The sequence below is a fragment of the Vicia villosa genome, unplaced genomic scaffold (assembly GCF_029867415.1).
Source record: "Vicia villosa cultivar HV-30 ecotype Madison, WI unplaced genomic scaffold, Vvil1.0 ctg.002617F_1_1, whole genome shotgun sequence".
Classification (NCBI taxonomy): Eukaryota; Viridiplantae; Streptophyta; class Magnoliopsida; order Fabales; family Fabaceae; genus Vicia; species Vicia villosa.
This window is the reverse complement of record NW_026705987.1, coordinates 293,591-307,019: the sequence shown is the minus strand read 5'-3', so window position 1 is coordinate 307,019 and position 13,429 is coordinate 293,591. Positions and strand designations below refer to the sequence as shown.

The 13,429-nt window shown below is 31.0% G+C and overlaps 1 pseudogene; it reads left to right on the top strand.

Annotated features, from left to right (window-relative positions):
• The first annotated feature begins 2,942 nt into the window (after positions 1-2,942).
• LOC131639410 (ATP-dependent DNA helicase DDM1-like) lies at positions 2,943-5,088 on the top strand (annotated as a pseudogene).
• The last annotated feature ends 8,341 nt before the right edge of the window (positions 5,089-13,429 follow it).

Below are 13,429 nucleotides of genomic sequence, written 5' to 3'. Positions count from 1 at the left end.
ACATATCAATGTCAGTGTTTCCCATACACTACAATACTCCTTTTCGACTTTTTCAAATCACTCCTCCGATGTTGCATCCCTTGCAAATTCAGAGTAACGAGTGGCATTGTCATTACCAGATTGATCTCGACACGATTGTCCGTGAAGATACAATGACTACTTTAATCATTAAAAACATTCCTAACAAGTATGAACTTAAGAATAATTAATCAACAATTTGATCAATTTCTTTATGACAAACTCAACTTAACATCCTTGTGTTTCTATTTGTTTGAAGGTACATTTCAAAGATGTTGTTTTACCCGTCGGTGAATGTGCATTTAAATAAATTTATTTTGATTAAAGATGAATTTATTTTTGTTTTTATGGAGCTTTTTCATTTTCATATTAAAAAACTATGCATAATTTTAGGCTCATAAAGAAAACATGGTGATGTGTTGAAAATGTAAAGGCTTGAGAAATGCAAGTTGTTTTTTATTGATTAAATTTTGCTATTGACGTGATTTATAGTGTTTAGGATGATAACGAGTTCATACATTTATTGTGCTTAAATATATAAGCAAGTTATGAGCAACAACCACTAGATAGAAAAATAAAGGTTCAAATTACCCTAATATATTTAAGTTGAGAGTAAGATAAATAATTTTTCTTAACAATCTCATGTATAAATTATAAATTTCAACAATTTTAGTTTTTTCATTCATCTATTTATTAATTTTATTAGATTGAGTTTCTATACTCAAAATATATCTCTGCATATAAACAAATTTACACATTCTATTTTGTAAAAGTTATTCTAATACAATCTTGTCTAAATTATCATTGTGGATTACAAAATTCATTATATCGTCTCATTTCTATAAGTTTAATCATATAAATTAAAAGAGTAATTTAATTTTTTTTCTTCCATTTTTTAGTTTAAAATTTCATTTATTTATAACATTAAAAATTGGTTAAATATAGTGACTTAGACTCCACACTTGTTGCTATGTTAAAAAATATAAATATTTGAAACATAAAAAAAAGTAATGGATCTTATTTGAGATTTTTTTAAAATTAAGTATTTCAGTTTATAAAATAAAAATGTAACAATTAAAATAGAAGATCATAATTATATTAAATCTTGTAAGGATCCGATTGTAGATATTGTCGTTTTTCCGTTGGAAATGGTTTTTCTACGCCTTTTTAGAAAGCATGTTGGTTTGGTAATGTTAGCTTGAAGGAGTGTTATCCGGTGCTTTACTTTGCTTCCTCTTTGAAGAAAGTATCGGTGGCGGGTATGGGAGGTTGGTGTGACGATGTTTGGAAGTGGGGTGATTTGGGCATTTCCGATTCCGTCTTTATGGAAATGAACATTTTACTTCCACTCTTGGATTTGAAGGGGCGTTTTGGAGTCTTTTGGAGGTGTGTTATATATATTAAAGATACGGTTGTGTGGTCTCTTGCTCTGGAAAAGGGTTTTACGATTTCCTCTTGTTATTCGCATTATGCTTCTTCTTATATTCCTTTTGGCCCTATTAATAGGTGTGATGTGGCAATGGAATTGTTATGGAAGATGGAGGTTCCGTTCAAAATTAAAGCGTTCGGTTGGAGACTTTTTGTTAATAGATTACCCGCCAAAGATTTATTGAAAAATGGAGGTATTATTTTTTCTTTATCTAACTTAAAGTGTATATTTTGTTATTATCTTTTGGAAGATAGGAACCATTCCTTTTTTAAGTGTGAAGCGGTTAGGATTATTTGGAGGGAGGTAACTTCTTGGGTGGATTTTATGGAATTAAAGGAAGATACGTGTCTCCCATCCTTTATGGAGTGGATTGATTTTAGCCGGGTAAAAAAGATCAAAGAAGGTAAGTTGGGGGTGTTTTGCTTAGCCACCTCGTGAGTGATTTGGTTGACAAGGAATGAATTTTGTTTTAATAATGAAGTTTGGAATATTAATGATATGGTTTGACATATAAAACTCTTGGTTTGGAGGTGGTCTTCTTTCGACGATATTACTCACTCCAAGTATAATTTTACGATTTTATCAAAGATCCTTGGTCTTTCATGTCTTAACTTTATTTGGTTTGTAATCTCGTTTTTCTTCCCGGACGGTTATTGTCCGTTTTTGTGTATAAAGGTTGGAGAAACATTAGTTCTACCATTTATATAATTCCTTACTTACTAAAAAAAGACTATTATTTACTTTTTATAAATGAATAAAAGAGATTTTGGTTTGATCAAAGGTAAATTCTTTGATACTCATGAGTTTTAGTTGGATACACTACTAGAAATTTGGCCTACGGCCACGCTAAAATTGTCCACAGCTCAGAAACTGTGGCCACATATATGATTTGGCCATGGTTATCAAAGCGTAGAATTATGTTATAAATTATTGAATCCGGAGTATGAAATTGTGGCCTTTTACTTCAATTGCCACGGCTAGACAACTGCAGATATTTTTAGCTGCAAAGGCAAACCGCGGTTTTATAATTTTCACTTCAAACTATAACCCAAGCCTAAAAAAATATATCCCTCCAAAATTTCCCTCTTTTTTTTAGTTTCCCTCTCATAATTTTTTTTATAATTCTTTTTATATTAAAAAAGTAAAAAAAAAATTGAAAAGATAAATACGCTACGAAACCCTAAAATCAATCAAAGTTCTCTCTTCTTTCTCTTTCCCAAACACAGCCGCTCCTTCTCCTCCAACCTCCTTTCATTTCTCTTCTTTGTACAAGGAAGCAACAATGCATCTTTCCCCTTCAATTTCACGATTATGGAAAATACAATGGAAGAACAGAAAGTTTTCCCGTCTTCCCCTCTATTGCTCTCGATGAACAACAATCAAGACCTCTCTCCCGATTTCTCTCTCGATTTCTATTCCTCTCTCGATCGATCCCTCTCCGCGTAGACAACAACAAAACCCTCTTTCTTGTTTTCTATCTCTCTCGCGATCGGCCCTCTCTTTCGTGAGCTTTCTATCTCTGGCGTTTTGCTTGCGGCCATGGAAGGAGCTTTGAAAGCTCATGTCAACAAGAACAAATTTTCACTTGCAAACAGGGATGGATATCCGGGTATGTTTCTCTCTATTTTCGTTTTCCTTGTTATGATATAGCGACAACAACTCATGTTTCTCTCTACTTTTTTTAAATTTTCAGACAATACACAAGGACAAAATATTTGCAGCAACTATTAACAGTAATATTGAGAGTACTCTCAAGAAAACTTTCTGTTGCTTCCTTGTACTCTCAAGGAGAAAGATCAGGCAGAGTCAGAACAATCGAAATCACATTCTGCTTTCTCTTTTCCCGAAATCGCAAGGCGTCTTCTCGCCGATCGTCTTCTAGCAGAAGCAGAAGCATCAGAAGAGGCTAATCCGAATTCCCCTTTCTGCTCTAGCAAGGTTTATTTTCATCTATACTTATACTCACTCACTAAATCATTAACTAACTCTTTGTCAATAGATGGATCTTCAATTTCGTATTGTTCCTTTTCTTTTTTAGCACAAGGTTCCTTTATTATCTCTTGAAGCTTTGCATCATCTACACATCTTCATTTTATTTAAGGTTGTTTTCGTTTGCAAAGTTTGTTGTATTTTGTTCAGTTTTAGAGTTTTGTTTTTGTAAGTTTTGCTATTTAGGGTTTCAAATACCGATTTTAGTTTTGATTCAGTATCTAGATGTGTCATCTGACAGCAGTTCTTGGTTTTGATTTATCTGCAGTTTTTGAAGAGGGCTTGTTGTTTTGATCAATATCAAAATGGCATGGAAGGGCAATGTAAGAAACTTCTGAATTGTGTGTTGTCTATGATTCTCATTGTTTTTTGTTTTGAATTGTGTGTTGTTTTGAATTAAGTGTTTTGTTTTTCTGGTTTCTTGTTCTTACAAGTTGTAGCATGTAAGAAACATGAAGTGGAATTGATACTCTTTTTCAAACTCTGTTAACTTTGATTTTAGGAAAGCATTTCTGGAAATTAAATATTTTGTCTGGTAAATTAATATATGGTTTACTTGCTTACATATCATGTGAAGATGTCATTGAATCAATTCACAACTCTCTACACCTTGCTGAAGAGTCAAATGATATAGCATGGCAGTTTGATGATTGCAACACTCTTCTGTTATTATCTCCTGTTCTCTTTGTTTGTGTTGCAACACTCTTCTTTTATTATCTCCTGTTCTCTTTGGGAACTCTGATCTTAATCATCTATTACAGATCAAAAAGGCTAAATTTATGTTTGTTTTGTTGGCCCACGAGCAGATCCAGGAATTCAATGATGTAAACAGCAATTTCATAATCTTTCTTCTTTTTACAAGGGCTGGTGGATTGGGAATAAACCTTACTGCAGCTGACACTTGCATTCTTTATGACAGTGACTGGGTACTTTTTGACTTTTTCCTGCTTTACAGTATTTACCTTGCAATCTGCTTATGACTTTGTTGTACTGATTTCGCTGAATTCCAGAATCCTCAAATGGATTTGCAGGCCATGGATAGATGTCATAGAATTGGTCAAACAAAGCTTGTTCATGTTTACAGGCTTGCAACTGCACAATCAGTAGAGATATTTGGCAGTATATTATATTTGTACGGCATGTAACAAATGGCTTGTAATTTTGAGATGAGCATAGCATGGTCCTTTTACAGGGTTGAATGTTGAAAATAGCTTTCAGCAAGTTGAAGCTTGAGCACGTGGTGATAGAGAAAGTACAATTTCATCAAGAATGCACAACGACTTCCATTATGGATGAATTGGAGGTTTGTATGTTAGTAGTAGTTTTTAATTGATATTTTCTCTTCCTATTTGTTTTGTATAAATTCTCTTGGATGTCGAAGGTTGTGGTTTTGGTTATTTACATGGCTAGCTAATTTTGAACTTGACTAGAATTTTTTTCTAATCTGTTTAATTGGCCTAAATAGATGAGCATGCAATCCTTTTAATTATCAATTAGTCTCATTCAAGTTTATACATCTTATACTACAATTTGCTTAAATTTTGTCGAGGATTAGTTGTATTGTAATGGATCAGTTATTTTAATCTCAATATATTGAATAGGATTATGTGGAACAAGAGATTAAATATGTTGATTTTGGGTTTGGGGGATGAATTTGTGGTGAGATTCTTGAATGTGTTATCAGCATCCTAATCATTGTGTGTGAGGAGGTCTTGATATTAATTAGAATTTGATTTTGCAGTGACAAAGCCTACTTTGTTGATCTATTTGTGAGAGCATCAAATGCACCAGCCATCAAGATGTATGAAAAGGTAATGATTCTGTACTTTTTATTTCCAATTAAACCATCTCTTACTTCCCTTATGGGTTTATGCACAAGATTGTGTTAAAATGGTTTCTTTGCTGGACTTTAGAATGATCAAGGGGGTCTCTTGAGATGTTATTTTTTATCTATGCATTCCCTTGTTTTTTTGAACTGTTAGGAGGATTCGTGATCTACATGTTAATATCTTACATCATTAAAAAATAGCTGGATCCTTATACATTTGAAAATAATAATAAATGTAGCCTATAAAAATGAATTGTTAAACCTGCTGCAGTTTTGTGCTTGACAACTGTCAAGAATGAAGACAAAATGGAATTCAGCAGAATCCTAGAAGCCATTAAGGTGGTTGAACTTAAAAGCTTTGATTCTTATATTCTCATTTACATTTTCATATTCTAAATTTTGAATAGTTTGTTATATTTAACTAATCTATAATGTCTTGTTTTTTTTCAGGCTAACTTCAACGACAAGTATGAGGAATACAGGAAGAAGTGGGGTGGCGGTATCATGGGTGTAAACTCGGTTTTTGCGAACTGACTCCTTGCTCTTTCTTTTTTTATTTTTAATATTTTTTGCAAGAGTCGCCACCGACTTTTATTTTATCCAACATTTAGGAAAGGCATAAAAGAACAGGAAAGACCTTTTGACAGATTTTGGGTTCGGGGGGTTGGTTATACAAAGGGAAGGTTTTAAGCACCCTTTGTATCCATGGTTATCCATGGGCTCTTAGTTTTGCTTAGATCACTTTTGCTCTTGTTTGATTTTTAAAATAAGCTCGACAAGACATTAAGCCTTGTGCCTACATACCTCCTCGGTGCAATGGAGAAGTCAGAGCTAATGTAGTTCCGCTTAAAAGGGAAAACGGTTTTTTTAAAAGGAATAAACACTTTATCGTCGTCGGAGAGAAATACTCAGCCATTGATCTTGATCATGAGAACAAATAGATTCTTTGCATCACAAATGAAAGAAGAGCTCCAACTCGGATGAAAATCAACGAGTATGACACTATCTCTCTCACGTGGAAAAGATTCCATTATATCAATCAATCTCAAAATCGTGGGGTATCACAACTCACTACAACATTTAATCGTGTCTAAACTTTGAAAGAAAAGCCACTAAGGGCAAAAGGTATTTTATAAGAAAAGATTTTTAAAAGAGGTTTTACAAACATAAGAAGATTTTGGAAAAAGGGAGAAGATTTTGAAAATTTAAGAAGTGGGAGGAGATGAAGAGGCTATCCTAGTGCTTAAAATAAAAGTTTAAGGAGAGGATGATCTGACCAAAATAAGAAACCAACAGTTGACCGACGCATTACCACTTGGGGATCCAGATGAACTTATTATCTTTAGCACCACTTTGCATTAATCACATTAAAATTCTGATGAAAATCGGGCAGAGTAACGGCTGTTTTCGGGTAAAATCCTTATCTCAATGCCTCGGAATTAACCATCAAGGACTTTCAAGGAAATACCTGCATACACAAACAGACAACAATCCAATGCCAGACAGACAGAACAACCATAGAGTAATAACAGAATAGGGGTCCAGAGGCACTAAGTCCATAAGTCCGAATCTCCAAAATGCTAGGGATAGTAACAAGTAGTCCAAGAGAGAACCTTAAGCGTTTTTTAGATTTTTGTTGTTTATTAGTGTTTTAGCATAAAAGTAAAGTATGGTCCAAGTGGACAAAAAGAAAATAGCGGAAATATAAACATAGCGTCCAAATGGACAAAGAGAAAATAGCGGAATATAAACGTCCAAATGGACAAAGAGAAAATAGCGGAATATAAACGTCCAAATGGACAAAGAGAAAATAGCGGAAACATAAATAATATGTCCAAATGGACAAAGAAAAAATAGCGGAAACATAAATAATATGTCCAAATAGACAAAGAAAAAAAATAGCAGAAATATAAATAATATGTCCAAATGGACAAAGAAAAAATAGCGGAAACATAAATAATATGTCCAAGTGGACAAAGAAAAATAGCGGAAACATAAATAATATGTCCAAATGGACAAAGAAAAAATAGCAGAAATATAAATAATATGTCCAAATGGACAAAGAAAAAATAGCAGAAATATAAATAATATGTCCAAATGGACAAAGAAAAAATAGCAGAAATATAAATAATATGTCCAAATGGACAAAGAAAAAATAGCGGAAACATAAATAATATGTCCAAATGGACAAAGAAAAAAAATAGCAGAAATATAAATAATATGTCCAAATGGACAAAGAAAAAATAGCGGAAACATAAATAATATGTCCAAGTGGACAAAGAAAAATAGCGGAAACATAAATAATATGTCCAAATGGACAAATAAAAAATAGCAGAAATATAAATAATATGTCCAAATGGACAAAGAAAAAATAGCAGAAATATAAATAATATGTCCAAATGGACAAAGAAAAAATAGCAGAAATATAAATAATATGTCCAAATGGACAAAGAAAAAATAACAGAAATATAAATAATATGTCCAAGTGGACAAAGAAAAAATAACAGAAATATAAATAATATGTCCAAGTGGACAAAGAATAAATAACAGAAACATAAATAATAAATAATAAAATAAAGCATAAAGCAAGAAATATAAAGAACAATATAATGAAATGCGGAAATTAAAGTCAATTGTTAGTATGTTAGCACGTGAATCATCTTGAAGCTAGTCAAGTATATTCACGATGTTAGTGAAGATCGATGGTGAGTGAATGATGATCCCGGATTTAAAGTTAATGAAAATTTATCAGAAGCTTGATAGAATCATAGCGACTACACGATAAATTTCCAAAAGTCTTAAATCAACTGCATACAATCTCTGCCATATTTGATCTTTTATTCCAATTCGGGACAAAGAAAAAGATAAGAAATAATATCAATAATATACAAAAATAAATATAAAACAAATTAAACTTAATATTTTTTTTTGTGATTTTTTGGAATTGATTTTAAGTTAATTAACAAACTAATTAAACAAATAATTATACAAATAATTAAACTTAACAAGAAAAATATTCTTTTTATGTCAAAAATTAGATTATAAAAATATAAACCTAAATCTAAAGGAAAAATATTTTTTGGTTTTTTAGGTATTTTTTATTAATTATGCAAAGAAAATAAATTGATTAAAAGATATTGAAGAAAATTAAATAAAAGGATCTTGTGTGGTGAGTTTATGATGGATCATGATGAGCTTGATCAATGGCAAAGAAGTATTTCAATATTTAACATCATCAAGTAAAAAAGGAAACAAGGATGAATACTTAGATAAATCAAAGTATATTTGGAAAATAAAAGAAACTATTGAATTAAAATGAAATATAAATGATGCATATTTTATAGAGTTTCAAAGTGAGGAAACTTACCTTCAAATGATGCTTGGTTTGAGTGGAGGTTTCTTAGTTTTGTAATTCCAAATTCTTACTCCCTTTGAAACTTGAAACTTGGAAGAGAGAAAAGAAAAGAGAAAACAAAGACTTGACAATGTTTTTTTTTTGGTATCCTCCCCTCCTTTTCATTATGAACATATGGTTGCCTATTTATAGGAAAAACTTGTATGCAATGATATAAGGATAATAACACAAATAAAAATTAAAATATAACATTTAAAGATAATATCAAAATAAAAATAGTAAAATCAAGTTATAAGATAATATCAAAATAAAACTTAAATACTAATTTTGGTTTAAGACAATAACAAAAATGAAATAAAAAATATAAAATATTATAAAAAAAGAAAAAAGAAATAATAACAATAACATAACTAATAAAATAAATTTAAACAAAAATATGGTTAATTAAAATAATATTAACTAAAATAAAAATTGAGAATGAAGATTTGTAGAAAAATATAAGATAAGATGGTTAGATAAACTATTAAAATGATGGTGGAAAAAAAAATGGTTAGTTAGAATATTCTATTATAACAAAAAAAATGATGATAGTATTTGGGATAATTATTGATAAATATGTGATGATGAACTTTGAAGATAAAATGGAATATTAGCATTTAATGCCTTAAGTTAAAAAGACTAACCATGGTTTAAAATCTCAAGTGTTTTATTATTCTTTCCAACTTATGATCATTGCATATCTTGAATGGAATCTTGGCCTTTAGAGATGAATTGGATCATTGCTTGTATCATATGAGCATCTTGGATAATATCTTTGAATTATCTCACTTTAATTAAATTTTAAATCTATAAAATTTAATTAAAATGAAATAAAAATGTCATGAATCATGGATATGTTGTGAATATCTTTAAACATATGAGAATCAAGATTAAATCACAAAAGAATTGGCCTTTTTGAAAAAAAATCAAATTTGGGTCATTACTTGTTTCATGCAATTTTCAAAAAAAGGTCAACTTCATCAAGGCATATCTCCCTCAATTTTGATCCTATGAAAGTGTTCTTTTACTTTTTAGAAAGACCAAGATGTCCTCTACAAGCCACTTTGGAAGCGTTTTTGCATTTGGAGAAGTTATTTTGATGATATGGGCTTTGACAAAAAACTGCTTTTTGTTGACTTTGAAAATGACCTGTAATGTTTTGGCTTATATCTCTTAGGCGGAAACATTTCTTGACCTTGGTCCCAACATCAAAGTTGTAGAGAATTTAATTTCCTTGAGAATGAGCTTTGGTTGGAATTTTTCTGATAAATTATGAGAGAGTTATGGTCGGTCAAAGTTCAGTTGACTTTTAGGTAAAAAACTCTAATTTTGCAATTTTGAGTTTTGTTGATTTCTGAACTTTTCTTGATGAATTATGATCAACCATTGATCACATGATGAATCTTTTGACAAAATATGGATGTTGACAAAAAATTGCATTTTTGACAGTGTGTTGACTTTTTGGTCAAACTGGTCGTCTGTTGACTGTTCGAGCTATTGACTGTGCGTCCGGGTATTAACGTAACAGTTAAAGTGAAAACTTAACAGTTAAAGTTAATTTTTTTCTTTTTGTTTTTTGTTGTGTTAATGGTGAAAAAATTATTTACCTGAGCTGTTAGAAAAACACAAACATAATAAATAAATAAAATATACTGTACGCATACGAAATTACCGATAATAACCTTGAAAAAAATATTTAATGCACAGAAAAATAAATATTTAACACACATAATATTATCTTGATAATTAAACTACCGTACAACAGATAGTACAACATTTAATACTAACAGTACAAATATTACATAATATAATGAATAGTACGACAAACAAACGGTACATTATTTGAGAATAAAAGATACGACAAACTTTAAAAATGACGATTAATAATCCATGCTATGAACAACAGAAAATAGATGATCGGAAGTGTAACCATCGCAGGTCCGCATTTTTCAGGACTATGCAGACAGAAGAAGGACATGATCACCGTAAAAATAGTGATGACTATAAGAAAAAGTGTATCCATCCACTTCGCCATTTTTGCCGGGGAAGAAGAGAAAATAATAGAAGTTTGAGAAATTTGGGAGATGAGTGAAATTTGATGTGAGAATTTATGGAAAAAATGAGGAGTATTTATAGAGTGAAAAGAGAGAGATAGAGACGTTGGAAGTGGAGTATTACCGTTTGAATAGTAGTAGGATTTGAAAAAAAGTATGGTAGGTTTTGAAAAAAAAGGGGTATAGAATAAAGCTAGGATTTGATTTGAAAGAAAGAGATTTGAAAAGAAAGGAAGATATTTGAAAAGAAAGAAAGAGATTTTGAAAAAATAATATAGTATAAAAATAAAAATTAGTGGGAAATAAAACCAATAATAATTTAATTGTTACCAGCATAATCTGAAACCCGGACTCCGCGCCTGCAAATTTTAATTCTGTACCAACTGCGTCAGCATTATTTATCTGAAAATAAATCTGAAATAAACAGTGTATGAAGTGATAAACAGTATTTGGCGTTTATGTAAGAATAAATTTAACAGCGAACCAAAATACTGTATAAAAAATTCTAAAAATTGAGTATTCATAAAATCAGGATATTTATGAAATAAAAATCCAAGATTGTATAAAACTCCAAATTTTTAGACAGAAGTCTGTTGACTTCTTTTTTTGAAAAAAAAAACGTGGGCGAATTTTGGGGTATAACAATAATGATCATAACACTTAGAAAATGATGGGATCTCAGAGGTCAAAAATTGGGGTGCAACAATGGGTTCCAAATCTCAAGCAAAAACTAAGGCCAAGGAAAGACTCATTGCCAAGGAAGCTGCTCAAAGAATGACCTAGAAGTTTTATATGCTTTTGGTTGTTTTAGAATTTGAGGATGTTATTCTTCTATATTTTTGACTGAGGTTTTCTTTTCATTCTGGCACATGAGTGTTTTGATTTTAAATATATTATTTGTCAACTTTTCTGATGTTCACACAACCAACATCTTTCTATCAAACTCACCAGCAATGTCATCCTCTCTAGCACAACAAGCGTACTCTCCTAGTCATCCATGACCTTGTTAGATAATGTGAACTCTTATGTGTACGTTGGAAGTCTTTTTCTTACTATCTGGATCTTAAGAAATGCTAGTATTAGTAGTTTTTCTGTAATTTAGTGAAAGGTTAAAAGATCATTTTATATTAGTAGTATTAGTAGTTTTTCTTACTACATGGATCCTAAGAAATGCTAGTATTCGTATATTTTAACATTATATATATATATATATATATATATATATATATATATATATATATATATATATAAAATGAAATATTTATGTAATGATACAGAAATAAACCGTGGCAAGATAAATGGTTTAGAAAGCATAACATTTAACAACGGTTTTAAATAGGTGGTGATAACCAAACCGTGGCTATATCTTGAACCAATACTGTGTCGTAAACGTTAAATTGAAACCGTGGCTTTACCATATAGCCACAGTTTTGCAGTCATGGCAAATACAAACCGCGACCTTAATCAAGCTACCTAAACCGTGGCCTAAAAAAGCCACGGTTATCAAAAAGGCGTGGTCTATACCAAAAAACCGTGGACTTTACTTTAGGCCACGGCCGCATACTCCACAGTTGGATTTCTGTGGCCAAACCGTGGCCTCAGCATTACGCCACGGTTATTTTGCATATAGCCTCGGTTTCCTGGGCGTGGCAGGAGACCTTTTTTCTTGTAGTGATACTAAAACCTTTAGTGTGTAAATAAATTTAAATTTATAATTTATTTTAAAATAAATAATATTAAAATATAATATGACATTTATTACTATTTTATTAGATAAATGTACCAGTATCCAACCAAATTCATTGATACCAAAGTGTTTACTTGTGTTTGATGTATATATTTTCATTTTACACATCACCCTCTCTTTTAAACCTGTACGTAAAATCTTATCCCTTGTATGTTTTCTATTGTTTTCTTTTATATTTTTAGATCCTGTTAGAGAGAAGTTCAAAGCTTGAAGATAATGCACTTATTTTCACTCCTTATATCGATGGAGACGTTCGTACTATTTGATGGGGGTTTGTATCTTGTTTTGCACCATCAATGTATCTTTAGTAATTTTATCTTTTGAGTCTTTTGACTTTTGATATACATATGAAGCAGGACAATTCTAGTAAATTAGTGTTATCATTTTAAAGATTAAATTATTTTACATTTTCCCGTTAAGAGGTTTCAAGACTTTACTTAGAATTCCAACAATGAGACATAAGTTGTCTCATTTATGGTATTAGAGTTGGTTGATTCAGCTCGAAGTATTTAGAGTTATATTGGTTGTGTCATGTTGGATTCCACATTTAATGATAACATTGTTTTCATATGTTAAACAACCATATCGCAAGTTCTCAAATAGGTAATTAACAAGTATAAGTCTTCAATACCAAAGACTAAAGTAATTATCGACTAAGATTCATTTATAAGAAATAGATATACATAGCGTTATGTTCTTTATATATTATGAATGAGTGAACCTGTTAAATTTTCTTTTTCAGAAAGTTATGGTCCGAAACACCCGAAACGCTGATAGAGGCACTGGAAGAAGCGCATGTAAAAATAATGTTGGTGTCTGTAGGCATGCTACTCTAAAGGGAGTAACAAATGTAAATCACTCTCATACTGAAGCAAACTCTCCAATTAATGATAGGGACGTGCAAAAATTAGCCGCAACTATGTTATTCGAATCACAACAACACGCTTAAATTTAACAAATCACAAAGGAA